Here is a 14,565-nt window from a genome sequence, read left to right on the forward strand (position 1 = left end):
TTCCGGTGCAGGCCCACACTCTGGTTCATAGAAGCCTCTTTTCTCACTAGAACCTTATATGACAGAAGGTAAGAGAACACATCGTAATCATGAAGATTCTGTCCTCATGATTGTAATAATAAACACCCAGAAGTCCTGTTTCCGGATACCATCACTAGGGAGCTGAAATTCCAACATACGAATTGGGGTAGAGAGAGGGCAAATATTTAGACCACAGTATACAGATAAAAGGAGAACATGATTTAGGGTGAATTATTTAATATTTTTCTTCCCCTAGACACAACCATGCTCTTCATGGCCACCTATCCACAGTGGGTCAAGAGAAGTCTATCTGTGGTAACTAATAGAGTACCTAAAAGATACACTTTGAGATACGATGATTTTAACAGCCCTTGTCTCAACTGTTAAGGAAGAGTGTTTTTTTTTTTCCTTCATACTATTTATTGAACCCTTTACTTAGTGTAGGGTTAATCTTATGAGTATAAAGTTAACTGAAATAGATCTTGGTAAAAAAAATAAGGATGAGAATGCAAGAGGGAGGAGGTAGTAGAGTGGTAGTGCAGGAGGGAGGGAGGTTAGGGTGGAAAGAATCTCTAAGTTCCTAAATTATGTATATGAAATACATAAAGTTTGTATAACAAATAATTTTTTAAAAAAAATGCCCCCATTAGCTTAAAAAAAGAAAGAAGTCTCCTATTCCCTAATAGGAAATTTGTCATATTTCCACTTGAGTGGAAGCATTGGTTTTAATCTGAATGATCTATAGAATCTCTTCCTCAATCATAAAATACTGGATTTTATTTCCCTATTTTTTCATTGTGCATCAGCCATAGGGTTCTTGAATGTCTTACAACTCATGTGAGTGGCTTTATTTATACAGAAGGCAAAAATAATGTGAAGATGATGTTAGGAGCAGCAAGAGGACTTTGAAAACCAAATTTTCATCCATGCACTCATTAATTCGTTCATCTACCCAATAGGTACATGTTGAGAACCTATTACATCCTAAGCTTTTATCTGACTCCCCAAGTTCCCTTTCAAGACTTTGACTTATCTTCTCTATTCAAAATTGTGTAAGATCTAAATTTTATAATAAATTCCAGCTTAAAATACTCATAATAAATCTGATTCCTCTATTGAATTTTGTCTGATAGAGTGTATCAGAAGTGATTCCAAGTAAAAAGAACTTCAGAGATGAGAAGCTAGAATTGGATTTCTCATGTGAATAGGTATAAGGACATTAATTACCCTTTGGGCATGGTAAATTGGACACTACATTCCCTGGCAGTGAATGGTAAATAATACTTAAATTATAGTCCTCTAAGACCAAGAGCCCTTAGAAGGCAAGATTCTGGATGGTCAAGAAGCAGCCAGTCATAGATTTATTTTAAGAGTAAGGATATACCTACTGTGTGTTTGGTTGGCTGTTTTTACACATTCTAGAGTTCTACAAAAAAGAAACAGATGACATTAGGCCTTTAACTCTCTTTATTGATGTCTAATTATAAACCAAAAGTGTTTATAACTGCTGGGAAAGAAATCTTTAATTTCTGCTGCTGCAAGGTCAAGATTTCTCAAAACTAAAACTCACAGACTCTCCTATTACATTTAGTTCATTAATCAGAAAGAAACTGGGGCCGGCGCCGCGGCTCACTAGGCTAATCCTCCGCCCTGCGGCGCCGGCACACTGGGTTCTAGTCCCGGTCGGGGTGCCGGATTCTGTCCCGGTTACCCCTCTTCCAGGCCAGCTCTCTGCTGTGGCCCGGGAGTGCAGTGGAGGATGGCCCAAGTGCTTGGGTCCTGCACCCCATGGGAGACCAGGAGAAGCACCTGGCTCCTGGCTTCGGATCAGCGCGGTGCGCCGGCCGCAGCGCACCAGCCCCAGCGGCCATTGGAGGGTGAACCAACGACAAAGGAAGCCCTTTCTCTCTGTCTCTCTCTCTCTCTCACTGTCCACTCTGCCTGTCAAAAAAAGAAAAAAAGAAAGAAAGAAACTGGAGTAGTATAAATACTGGAAGGTGGTCCTGAAGGCTGCTCTGGATAAGTTTAGAACTATTAAGCCTTAACACTGCCAAGCCTCCTTCTCCAGGGGCGGTTTTTTCCTTCCCTTTCTGGTAATGTTTGTCTCCATTTGTCTGAAAGCCTACGATGACCTCCCATTAGGTAGTTTTCTTTCAGGAAAACTCCTTCCCTAATACCAACCTCTCCTACCTCTTTTATTGGATAGCTTTACTAAGATACAGCTTAAATATCATACAATTCACCCCACTTAAAGTGTACTTCCTTCACTTTTAGTGTAGTTCCAAATTTCATAGTCATCCACACAATTGAGTTAGAATATTTTCATGAAAAACAAGCCCCAATTTTGCAACAATCACCACTTTAATTCCTCCATTCTTGTCATTGTCCTCCCACTCTCAACACTAGGCAACTGTTACATTCTGTCTGTATATTCTGTTGATATGGACATTTCCCATGGATGGAATCATAGAATACATGTTTCTGTTTGACTGACTTCTTTGACTTGATGTAACATTTTCAAGGTGTTTCTTTATTATACAATGTGGCAGTCCTTTTTTACTAGGATCCCATTCTATGAATATACCACATTTTACTTATCTATTAATCAGTTGATCGAGATTTGTATTGTTTTAAATTATTGGCCATCATGAATAATAATGCCATCATAAACATTTTTGAACCTATGGTTCTATTTCATTCGGGTATATACCTAGATGTAGAATGTCTGTATCTTAAGATATACAAAGACTTAAAGATATCAAATTCTGTAATTGGTTTATTGTGGGAAGTGCTCACCCACACCCTACTCATGTTCTGCAGGAGAAGACACTATCTTTATTAGGGCCTTAGGAAATACTTTAGGGAGAAGCACCAGCCTCTTTGAAGAACTCTGTGATAATTATTTTCCATTAACTTGAAGTGAGAGAGTAAATTTCTACCATCAGACTGAACTCTCCAGTCAGTGAGGAGAACAGATCTTGGTATAGCAGGGTCAAGTGTTGGCACTCACTTTTCAAGTTCACTGCACCCATGATTATTGTATTGAATATCAAAGCAAAATGTCATCAGATTTGTAGAAAATATATTAATGTTAGTTAATTTATCATTACAACCCAACAAAGGAATAAGTGAGCAGCTTAGTTAAAATTTTAATTGGTATGCTTTGAAAAGCTCTAGGTCTGGGGCCGGTGCCATGCTCACTTGGCTAATCCTCTGCCTGTGGCGCCGGCACCCCACGTGGGCACCGGGTTCTAGTCCCCATTGCTCCTCTTCCAGTCCAGCTCTCTGCTGTGGCCCAGGAGTGCAGTGGAGGATGGCCCAAGTGCTTGGGCCTGCACCCGCATGGAAGACCAGGAAGAAGCACCTGGCTCTTGGCTTTGGGCCAGTGCAGTGCCGGCTATAGCGGCCATTTGGGGGTGAACCAACAGAAGGAAGACCTTTCTCTCTGTCTCTCTCTCTCTCTCTCACTGTCTATAACTCTATCTGCCAAAATAAAAAATAAAAAAAAATTAAAAAAAAAAAACTCTAGGTCTGAGGAAGTGAAGACTGATTTAAATCACCATTATAGAGTACCTGCATTCTAAAATTCACAGTCTTGGGTCAGTTACAGTTCCAAAGCCCCTTGAATAGAGAGGAAACAAGGTCTCTCTAAGGAAGTATCCTACTATTTTACCAAATGCTGTGGTACAAATCTTCTTCCCAATGTTCTCAAAGAGACCTGCAGATACTGAGCAGGGTGATTGTGCACAAAAAAAAAAAAAAAAAAAAAAAAAACACAGATTTTTGGTGACCATGTGGTACCCACTCTGAGCAAACAAACTCTTTGAGATCCAAAAGGTCATTGTAGAATAAGGATATATGAAAGTGAGCTGAATAATGGGCCTGGTTATATTTCCCAGTGAGCCAATTAGCTCACTGAATCCAAGCCCTAATTGTTTCTCAGTTTTGGAATAGACATACTAAGCAACCAGCAACTGGCAGAATGCCTACACTGATACTCAACTTTCAGAATGAGGGCTATTGGGATTCAAAAGGGAAAATGGAAACCAGAAGATCTGCTTCTATCTGAAAGTTAGTAAATTGAAAGCATTAACACATTACTGGAGAGATTTCCAAGATGAAAGTCACCTTCAAGAACAGAAAAGACTCAAAGGTGGCAATTCCAGGGACATCCCTATTCAACTTGCCTAATAGGCATAGTCAGACAGATGGATTTTATTCTTGCAGAATAAAATGTGTTATCAAAAAGTTAGATAATGGTTCCAATGCAGCTGCTATTCCAGATGTGGTTTGTTGATCAAACAAATGAATACATTACTGTGTACTTGATAGGTACCTTTTGGCCTAATGAATGATTTTTAAAGAACCAGTTTGTTTTCTCCCAGCAGGGCCACTAATATACCTTCACTCTGTTACTTCAGCTATAACAGCTCTGTAGTCTTTTTTTAATAATCTAATGTATATGAGCTCAATTGCCTTGATCTTCCATTGCATATCCCTCTAGTCCATCACATCAACCATGTTGATTTGACTTGAGCAATAAATAGCCATTGCACTAATCAGCTTAGCATATCTATTTGCTTCAGTATCTCCTTAGTCTGCAAGTGACAACTATTACTAATTTTACAAAGATTCTGGTATCAGAACAAAGGTTAAATCAAAAGTTTCTGACCACAACTCAAAAGATGTACATTCTTCACTAGTCTACTATTTTAGCAATTTGTTTTGCTTTAGAGATGCACAAAGACGTGACTTAGGCCACAGACTTGAACAAAAATCTGCGCTTCAGCTTGAATTTCAGTCTCAACCTTCAGAAATGTAAAGACCTTGATGTCTATTTCAGTGTCATTTCTGATCTAGAACTTCCCATGATTAATGATCCATGATAGTATCCCTGATCACCGAAACTTTATCAGCTAAACCTAAGTAGCATGAACAAAGACTTTCATTCAGATTTACTCCTTTTGTCTGATTTTTTCCACACATGGTTAATTACATCATAGATAAAACCTAGAGTGAAAAATCTGCTATTGTATATTGAGTCTCCAAGTCATAGTTAAATAGTTCTTTATTACTGTATAAGAAAAGTAGTCATTATTGTAAATATGCTGTTTGAATGAATAAAATTCATTCAATGTTATTAAACCCAAGCCATAATTGTTTCTCAGTTTTGAAATAGACATTTAATGGAGGTCATTTAAATAATTAAATATTCATCTAATAGCTATAAAAATAAGGAAAATGCATTAAATACTTTTAAAAAACAAGATATTATTGTTAGCTAAAAATAGATAAAATCTAAAAAGAAATACAGATTAGGTGTAATCACATTTTGGTCTAAAAACTTACTTCTTTAACATCTAATAATATTAAAGTGGGCACAACTTAATGAGCACATTTTTAAAATTATTTCATGCATTTGGATCATAGATCTTTTAGAACTTTTTTTTTTTTTGACAGACAGAATTAGACAGTGAGAGAGAGAGAGAGAGAGAGAGAGAGAATGGTCTTCCTTTCCCGTTGGTTCACCCCCCAAATGGCCGCCACAGCTGGTGCACTGCGGCCTGCGTGCTGCACCAATCCAAAGCCAGGAGCCAGGTGCCTCCCCCTGGTCTCCATGTGGGCGCAGGGCCCAAGCATTTGGGCCATCCTCCACTGCCCTCCGGGCCACAGCAGAGCTGGACTGGAAGAGGAGCAATCACGACAGAATCTGGTGCCCCAACCAGGACTAGAACCCCGGGGCGCCGGCGCTGCAGGCAGAGGATTAGCCAAGTGAGCCGTAGCGCCAGCCATAGCTTTTAGAACTTTTAAAATGTATATATTTATACTATTTGAGAGGGAAAGAGGCAGATTGAGAGACACATAGAGAGAAATCTTTCATCTGCTGCCTCACTCCCAATGTCCACAACATCTGGGACTGGGCCAGGTAGGAACAGAGAGCCAAAGACTTAATCTATGTCTCCCACGTGGGTGGCAAGGACCTAATTAGTTGAGATATTACCTGCTGACTCCCAGTGTGCCCATTAGAAGGAATCTGGAATCAGGAGAAGAGCAAGAACTCAAACCTAAATACACCAAGTGGTACATAAGCATCCCAAGTGGCATTTTAAGTGCTAAGTCAAAAGCCCATCCCTGGGTTGCAGGTCTTAAAATTCCTATCAGAAATTTTTCACACCCTTTGAGGTTACCTTAGAAGCAGAAAACCAATATTCTGATCTAAATAGTCTACAAGAAAAAAAATCTCCAAAATAATACATAAACATCCATGATACATGATACCTAAACATCATCCACTGAAATCCCCAAAATTCTAGGGATTTCAACTCACATCATTACCTTACCCTAGTATAGCTTGAATTAACATTATACTACTTCTATATTATGTTAGAAAATGTAGTATTTAATTTTATGTAAATATGACCAAGACCATAATGATACAAAGAAAAGGAGAAAAACATGAAATGCCACAAATGCTGTTATTTTCATCAATCCAACTCTAAGAATCTCATCTTAGTGGGTAGGCATATGGTACAGGGTGTTAAGCTGCCACTTTGGAACCTGCATACCATATCAGGGAATTCTGGCTACTCTGCACTTCTGATCCAGCTTCCTGATAATGTACCTGGGATGCAGAGGATGATGGCCATTGTTCAACTTCACTGCCACCCAAGTAAGACCCTGATGGAGCTCCTGGTGCCTGGCTTTGGCCCAGGGCATCCCTGGATGTTTTGGACATTTGGAAGACCTCTCTCTCTACCTTTCAAATAAATATACAAATCTTGGGAAAAAAAATTTCATAAAAATAATTTCAAATTTAATTCTGTATAGTATAGGGCCTTGAGAAGCCAGATTTTTAAATAAAAAGCTAGCCATAATCATTGCTATCAATTGATAACAATTTTTTAAAATGGAAGATTTCTTTTAAATTTCCCTGAGCTAATAATTATGATATCATTTGTAATAGAAGTATATTGTTCTGCAAAGATTCTATTAAAATTCTCCAGCATTTCAGATTAGTGTTTCATCTTCTGGCTGGGAAATTTGCCTAAACAAGCTGCCAGTGGTGACTAAATAAGAAGCATTCGCTGCAATAATTAATGCTGAAAATTGTAGGTCAGGTCCATTAAGTCAACATTGCTTCTTCTGAGGACACTGATTTCTCCTGCATCACAAATATGTACACTGTTGGAAGTGTTGCTTTCTTTGAATAGAGCGCAACTCCACATATGCCTGTGCCTATGAATGCCACAGCAGGAGATTTTTATTGTCCTTTTGGGCTCTTACTGGGAAAATAATCTCTTCTCCACTAAGTCCAGCATTAGGACTTTCTCCCATTATAGAAAAGCCCTTTTCTCCTTTTGTTGTTTTCCATCTGTCACCATTAAAAAAACTCTCTGGCTGCATCTCTTAGTAATAAAAGTTCAGTTGCAAGTCAAAAGGAAAAAGAGTTTGTTAGGAATTTGAAGTTGAATTTTTTGCATATAATAAATATATTTATATTTTCACATTATTTTCATGTTTTACGGCAATAGCATCCCCACAGTCATTCAACATTCACTCACTAAACACATTTTTGAATGTCTGTTTTGTGTCAAGAACTTTCCCAATTGTTAGAGATATTTACTTTCCCTATTTTCACACGTAAATGAGATTCAAAGAATTTCTATAAAGTGCTTATTCCAGAGCACAAAACAAGAACAAATATTGAATCTTGTTTAGTTTCTTGTGTGTGTTTGTGCTTTAAATGCAGTTCAATCAGTGCCTTGGCTCACTTGATTAATCCTCTGCCTGTGGTGCCGGCATCCCATAGGGGCACTGGTTCTAGTCCCAGCTGATCCTCTTTCAGTCCAGCTCTCTGCTGTGGCCTGGGAGGGCAGTTGAGGATGGCCCAGGTGCTTGGGCCCCTGCACCCTCATGGGAGCCTAGGAGGAAGCACATGGCACCTGGCTTCAGATCGGTGTAGCTCCAGCCATAGCAGCCATTTGAGGGTGAACCAATCGAAGGAAGACCTTTCTCTCTGTCTCTCCCTCTCACTGTTTGTAACTCTACCTATAAAATAAAAAAATAAAAATAAATAAATTCAATTTGATGATATTCACCTATAATTGAAGAGTTTAGTCTATTTTCATCCAATAAAATTACTGATATGGTTGGTTAAAGTTTATCAGATTACTATTGATTTTCTATTTATCACATTGTTTCATCGTTTCTTGAAATTTTATTCACAACTTAAAAGTATTTTTCTAGATATTGAAATACATGTTCTTACATTATTCTAGCCTGCTATGAACTAATATTACAACATTTCACATTTAATGTTAGAACCTTACAATAGTGAAATTTCATATTCTGATTTGTGGGTTTCTCTGCATGTTTTACTTCTAATTATGTAATAACCACACATTATATTATAATATTTTAAATGCTAACTGCCTTTTAAAGAATTAAAAAAAAGTATCTAGATTGCTATTCACATAATCATAATGCTACACACATTATCATCGATCTTAATCCCTCTCTATGAATTGGAGTTCAAATATAATTCTCAACAAGCTCAAAGACTTCATTATCATTTTTTGTAAGGCATATATATTATCATGTTGGAAAACTATTCTCTGGATATAACAGAATTCTGTGATGAAACCCTTTTACTCCATTCCAATTGAAAAAAATGTATTCCATTGTTTTTCAGTTTCCATAATTTTTGATGAAATATCAACAATAATGCTCATATTTGTTTTAATTCATTTATTTTCTTTTTTCCTTTTTTCAGAATTTTTTTTATTATAGTCTTTCATTCCAATGGTCTGAATACAATTTCTTAATGGTAGTTTTTTCATTTATCTTGGTTAGTAATTGTTTTTTTGATATATAGATTGCTCATTTTTTTAATTTAGAAAAATGTGCTCATAATTTCTTTGTGTATTTTTCCTACTCTTTCACATCTTTTCTTAAGACTCGAGTTACAAGGTTGGCACTGTGGCACAGTGTGTTAAAGCCTCGGCCTGCAGTTCTGGCTTTCCATATGGGCATGGATTTGAGTCCCGGCTGCTATACTCCAATCCAACTCCCTGCTAATGTGCCTGAGAAACTAACAGAGGATGGCCCAAGTCCTTGGATACCTACACCCACATGGGAGACCTGGAAGAAGCTCCTGACTCCTGGCTTTGGATTGGCTCAGCTCTGGCCATTGTGGCCATTTGGGGAGTGAACCAGTAGATTGAAGATATCTCTCTCTCTCTCTCTCTCTCTCTCTCTCTCTCTCTTTTCTTTTCTACCTTCTCTGTAACTCTTTCAAATAAATAAAATAAATCTTTCAAAAAAAGACTCCAGTTACACATCTATTTAACCACTTTCTATGGTATCACAGGTCACTGATTACTGTTTTTGTTTGTTTGTTTTTTGGTCCTTTTTTCAGGGTAAGGTACTTAATTAATATTTTATTTCATTGTTATTATCTCTAAATTCCAAATTTCTCATTTTGTTAATTTCAGAGCTTAAATACTTTTTTTTGGAAACACTGGTCTCTTATGTGTAATCCCTTGCTATTCGTGTCTTATCTAATAATTCTAGTTTAAGAGTTATATGAGTGTTTGCTTCTATTGATTGTTTTCATTTTTGATTATGGGAAACTTTTTATATGTCTTCACAGTAAAAGTTTTATTGTATTTCATATTTTTGAATAACACAAGAGTGGATAGAACATAATTCATTTTACTTTGCATAATTGTTTTGTTTTCCCAAAGAAAAGTCTTTCTACTGTACATTAATGAGGTTTGAGGATAGTTATTTATATTTCTCCTAGATGTAAGTAGAAACTCTGCTTCCCTACCATATTAATCACAATAATTTCACTTTGCTGTCACAATTGTAGTTGGATTAAATTGTTCTGAATGCTGTTACTTAAGGATTAAACTGTGAATTTTTTTTTGATCTGAGTTGGACTTGGATTGTTATTTCAGGTGTTTGTGTTTCCATAATTTAAATCAACTGTTTTAAGTATATGAAAACCCTGAAAGGGGTATAAATCAATAATTGTGATTGCTTTATTTTTGTTTTACATTTAACTCTTGTATGTAAATGGAGTTTAATCAAGTCCTTCTAAATAGTGAATTATTTTTCTTTTTCTAAATACATTTATATTTACATCTTCTTTTGAAAATTTGCATGTCTTTGAATTTGTATTTTAACCATGTATGCAGGTTATCATAAAGAGGTAGAAATAGTTTTATTCTTTAAAGAAAAATTCCACACATGAAGATTAATAAAGTAATCATTATTAAAAGTACCATTAAAATCATTATCTCACATCATGTATTGATGAAATGAAACCTGGATCTAGTAAATAAAATATCAAATTAAAACAACCTGAGAACAAAAGCAGGGAAAGAAATTTAATTACAACTTGATAAGACACACACAAATAATCAATACAGTATATACAAAATAAATGTTATATAAAATACCTCTCCAGGAAACTGATTCAATACTTTAAAAACTTGTGGAAATTTGTTATATACTATGTTAATAATGAACACTTCTCTAGATTTCAGCTCAATGAGAGAAAAACAAATGAAGAACTAACATTTACTGAAATATATATGGTTTATTAAGTTTTAGAGAAAGAATCTGAAAATATGAGACTTGAGGTTTAAATTTTGCACCAAGGTAAATGTGTCAGTTTAATCATATAGAGGACCAAATCTGACCTCTGTTCACAACTATTGAAGTGTAAGCATTTGCCATGATTCAAAAATCAGATCAATTCTGGTTGATACTTACCATTTTAAATTTAAAGATTATTAGTTAAAATTATCAACATATGAATAAATAAATATAAACTTAGGATTGTTTTCCAAAGATCCATAATTGAAAAGTTTTTAGTCAATATGGTAAAATTATATCAAAAATTTACATAATGCCAATAAATATCTAGCTTTGAAAAAATGAATTAAGAAACTAAAAGCAGTTGAACGATAATATCCAGACTCGGTCTATCAGATCACTTTGTTTCGAAGGTCATGTTTTGATAAATAGCATGAATTCAGAAAAAGATGATAACAATGCCATGATGAAGGGTCTAGACACAGGAGCTGGACTGCCCGAGTTCAAACCATTATTTAGTATTTAATAATCATGTGACTCTACCTATACCTTGATTTAGTTTGGCTATCTATAACGTGGTTTCTTCATCAACAAAGTGAAGATTAACCATGAAGACCTATAGTAAAGATCAAATCTAAATATGGAAGGCATCTAAAATAGTGCTTGGTATATATTAAGTACTACATGCTCATTATTGTTACTATTATTAGCATTTAAGTACCATATCTAAATCCTGAAAATAGAAAAATACATTATAAAAGGGTTATGTTGAGTACATCTGGTAAGTTATGAAGTTTCTTTCTTTCTTTTTTAAGATTTATTTATTTTATTTGACAGGCAGAGTTACAGAGAGGCAGAGGCAGAGGCAGAGAGAGAGAGAGAGAAATCCTCCATCCACCAGTCTATTCTCCAAATGTCAGCAATGACCAGAGCTACACCGATCTGAAACCAGAAGGCTGGAGCTTCCTCCGGGTCTTCCATGCGGGTTCAGAGGCCTAAGGACTTGGACCATCTTCCACTGCTTCCCCAGGCCATAGCAGAGAGCTGAATTGGAAGTGGAGCAGCCAAGATTCGAACTGACATCCATATGGGATGCTGCCATTACCCGCTATGCCACAGTACCGACCCAAAGTTTCTTTCATGGAGAATAGAACTTGTATGGTCAGTCTAGTTAGGAGCCTGGAACAAGCATCTTTGGTTAACTATTAAAGTGATTAGGGGTAAAAACTGGGTTCTTCGTGTAAGCATCAAACTTTCAAATTTGATTGCTTTCAAAATTAACAGCTAGAAAGTTCTGCAGATCATATTTTAATCAGTTAAAGAAGTCAACCAGAAATAACATCCTTCACTTTGAATTTTTATATCTTACCAAATAAATACATGAAGTCTCTGTGATTTTGAGTACTGTTTAATTAACACATTGATCTCAGACGAGGTAGGAAAGAAGAAGGCCAAGGAAAGGAAACTTTCTCTTACCACTGATCTCATGAGGGAAAGATAAAAAGGGGTCTTTAAAATTTTGGTTTTGTAACCATCATAATCTTTGGCCCTCCCGAAAACTATCTTTCTGAAGCACCTTTAATATGGATTTTTGTCCCTTGGTGTGGCTCTTTAAGCAAATTGATAATCAATATTTCCTAAGTTAGAAAAATCCAACTTATTCTTTATGCTTATAAGTCTCCATACACATATCTACCTCTGCCTGGGCCAGGGCTTGTCAACAGAAAAACAAATTCTGACAAAGCTAAGGATAGGTTTTTTTTTTTTTTTTCCCGTTTAAACAAACTTTGAGGAACACATTACTGGTGACATATGTAGTGAACAGCTATACTAATTCAAATTACAAAATATACAAGGCTATTTTAAAAGAGAGAATCTTCTCATAAAAAGAACATTCCAGCATGTGGCAAATATAGGACACTAGCAGAGTGAGAGTGGGAAGTGACGGGTTTACTGTTGAAGGAGAAAGCTAGATGGTGTAAAATCCATTCTGTACAACCAGGTTATAAAGATTATGATACATATAATGCATACAAGTTACAAAATGCTCAAACTGCAAGACGACTCAGTGATGTTGCCTAAAGTATTCCACAACTGCCTATTCTCTGAGGTTTGGGCTGAGCTAGCCATCCCGTAGAGAGGTATGGATGATGTCTTAGTTCAGGGGTAGACTTCTCCCATGAGTGATTACTATGGTCTGAATGTTTATGTGCAGCCATTCAAACACACTCACACATACAAATGCACACACACACAGATCTGTATCATTGTAAGAAAATGGGTGCATATTGGTATCTCCTTACATGGGGAACCAAATGTAAGAAAAAAATGCAGAACGTGGGCCAGTGCCGAGGCTCAATAGGCTAATCCTCCACCTGTGGCACTGGCACACCGGGTTCTAGTCCCTGTCGGGGCGCCAGATTCTGTCCCAGTTGCCCCTCTTCCAGGCCAGCTCTCTGCTATGGCCCAGGAGTGCAGAGGAGGATGGCCCAAGCCCTTGGGCCCTGCACCCGCATGGGAGACCAGGAGAAGCACCTGGCTCCTGGCTTTGGATCAGGACGATGCGCCAGCCGCAGCGTGCCAGCCGTGGTGGCCATTGGAGGGTGAACCAACGGCAAAGGAAGACCTTTCTCTCTGTCCCTCCCTCTCACTGTCCACTGTGCCTGTCAAAAAAAAAAAAAAAAAAAAAAAAAAAGAACGCAGAACGTAGAAGCGATAGAATATGAAATCACAGCCAGGCCCAAGTTATTCAAAGAAAAGAAACTTACAGAGGTCAACCAACTGCCAGCATGCACATAGACTGAACATGTGGCAAAGGGTCCAGACCCCAGCAGGCTGGGCCTTTTCATATCTTAGGTGGGCTAGGGTTGAGGGTAGTGGGGTAGGGGTGGAGGTGAGCTTCTCCATACCGGTTCTTCAAGTTTGGCTCACTGGCTTCAAAACCAAGGGAGGAATGCAGGGGATGTGGTAGGGAACAATATAGGATATAAGACTGAACTGGTCTCTTGAAAGAAGGCAGAGGTAACAAGAACCTAAAATTGAAAATTGCTGAGGCTTATGTCCTTGTTTCATCAATTCGGACTCAGTACAGATAAGGAGATGGGGCACTGGTTTCTTCCTGGCTACTTCCTGCTGATACAGGGCATTGACATGGGATGGGGTAGCTGTACTCTGGATCAAATTGACTGAAGAAGAGTAGTCTTGTTTTGTTCCTGTGTGATGGCTTGGGATATGGCAGTCATATGTTCTTATAAGGATTTTTGAAATGTTAATTATACTTGGCAGGAATAGGAGCACTGTGATGATGAGGGTAGAAGGAGAAAATAGAAATGTCGCTCATGGTGTAAAAGATGACAAAAAATGAGGACAAAGGGGAAACAGAAAGCAAGAGTCCTGTCCACACGCCTGGTTGTCAAAGAGAAAGAACACTTCCATTTTGTTTAGTGTATATGTGCTGGCAAATAGCTGTGGGATGGAGTTAGTCTGGCCTGCTTCTAGTCCTTGGCTCCTTCATTTCCTCCCTCTGCTTGTGGAAGTTCTGGCTGCTCTTAGGGGTTTGGGTGAGGTCTGAAGCTGAGTTCTTCAAGCTGAGTAGGGGCAGGGAAGGACCTGTGGTCAAGACAGGTTCCAGCAGATGGTCTCTTGAGGGGGCTGCAGCACTAGCTCAAAGAAACTGTCTCCATTTGAGGTTTCATGTGCATGACAATCTAGAATTTTATTGCCTGGAGCAAATGAAGCTAACAAGCAGGGTTAGGACAGAGTCATTATTAAGAGTCAGAGTCATCATTATTACTAAGGAGAGAGTCATTATTAGAGGACCAAAGATAGGTGCTGTTTAAACCAGGAGGGAGTTTTCCCATTGAGAGGCAAAAAGAACCTGACAGAAGGGCTTGAAAATAATGAGGTGGGCATTAAGGCTTGGTCAGGTATATGTGAGGT

This window comes from Oryctolagus cuniculus, chromosome 4 (genome assembly GCF_964237555.1).
Source record: "Oryctolagus cuniculus chromosome 4, mOryCun1.1, whole genome shotgun sequence".
Taxonomy (NCBI): Eukaryota; Metazoa; Chordata; class Mammalia; order Lagomorpha; family Leporidae; genus Oryctolagus; species Oryctolagus cuniculus.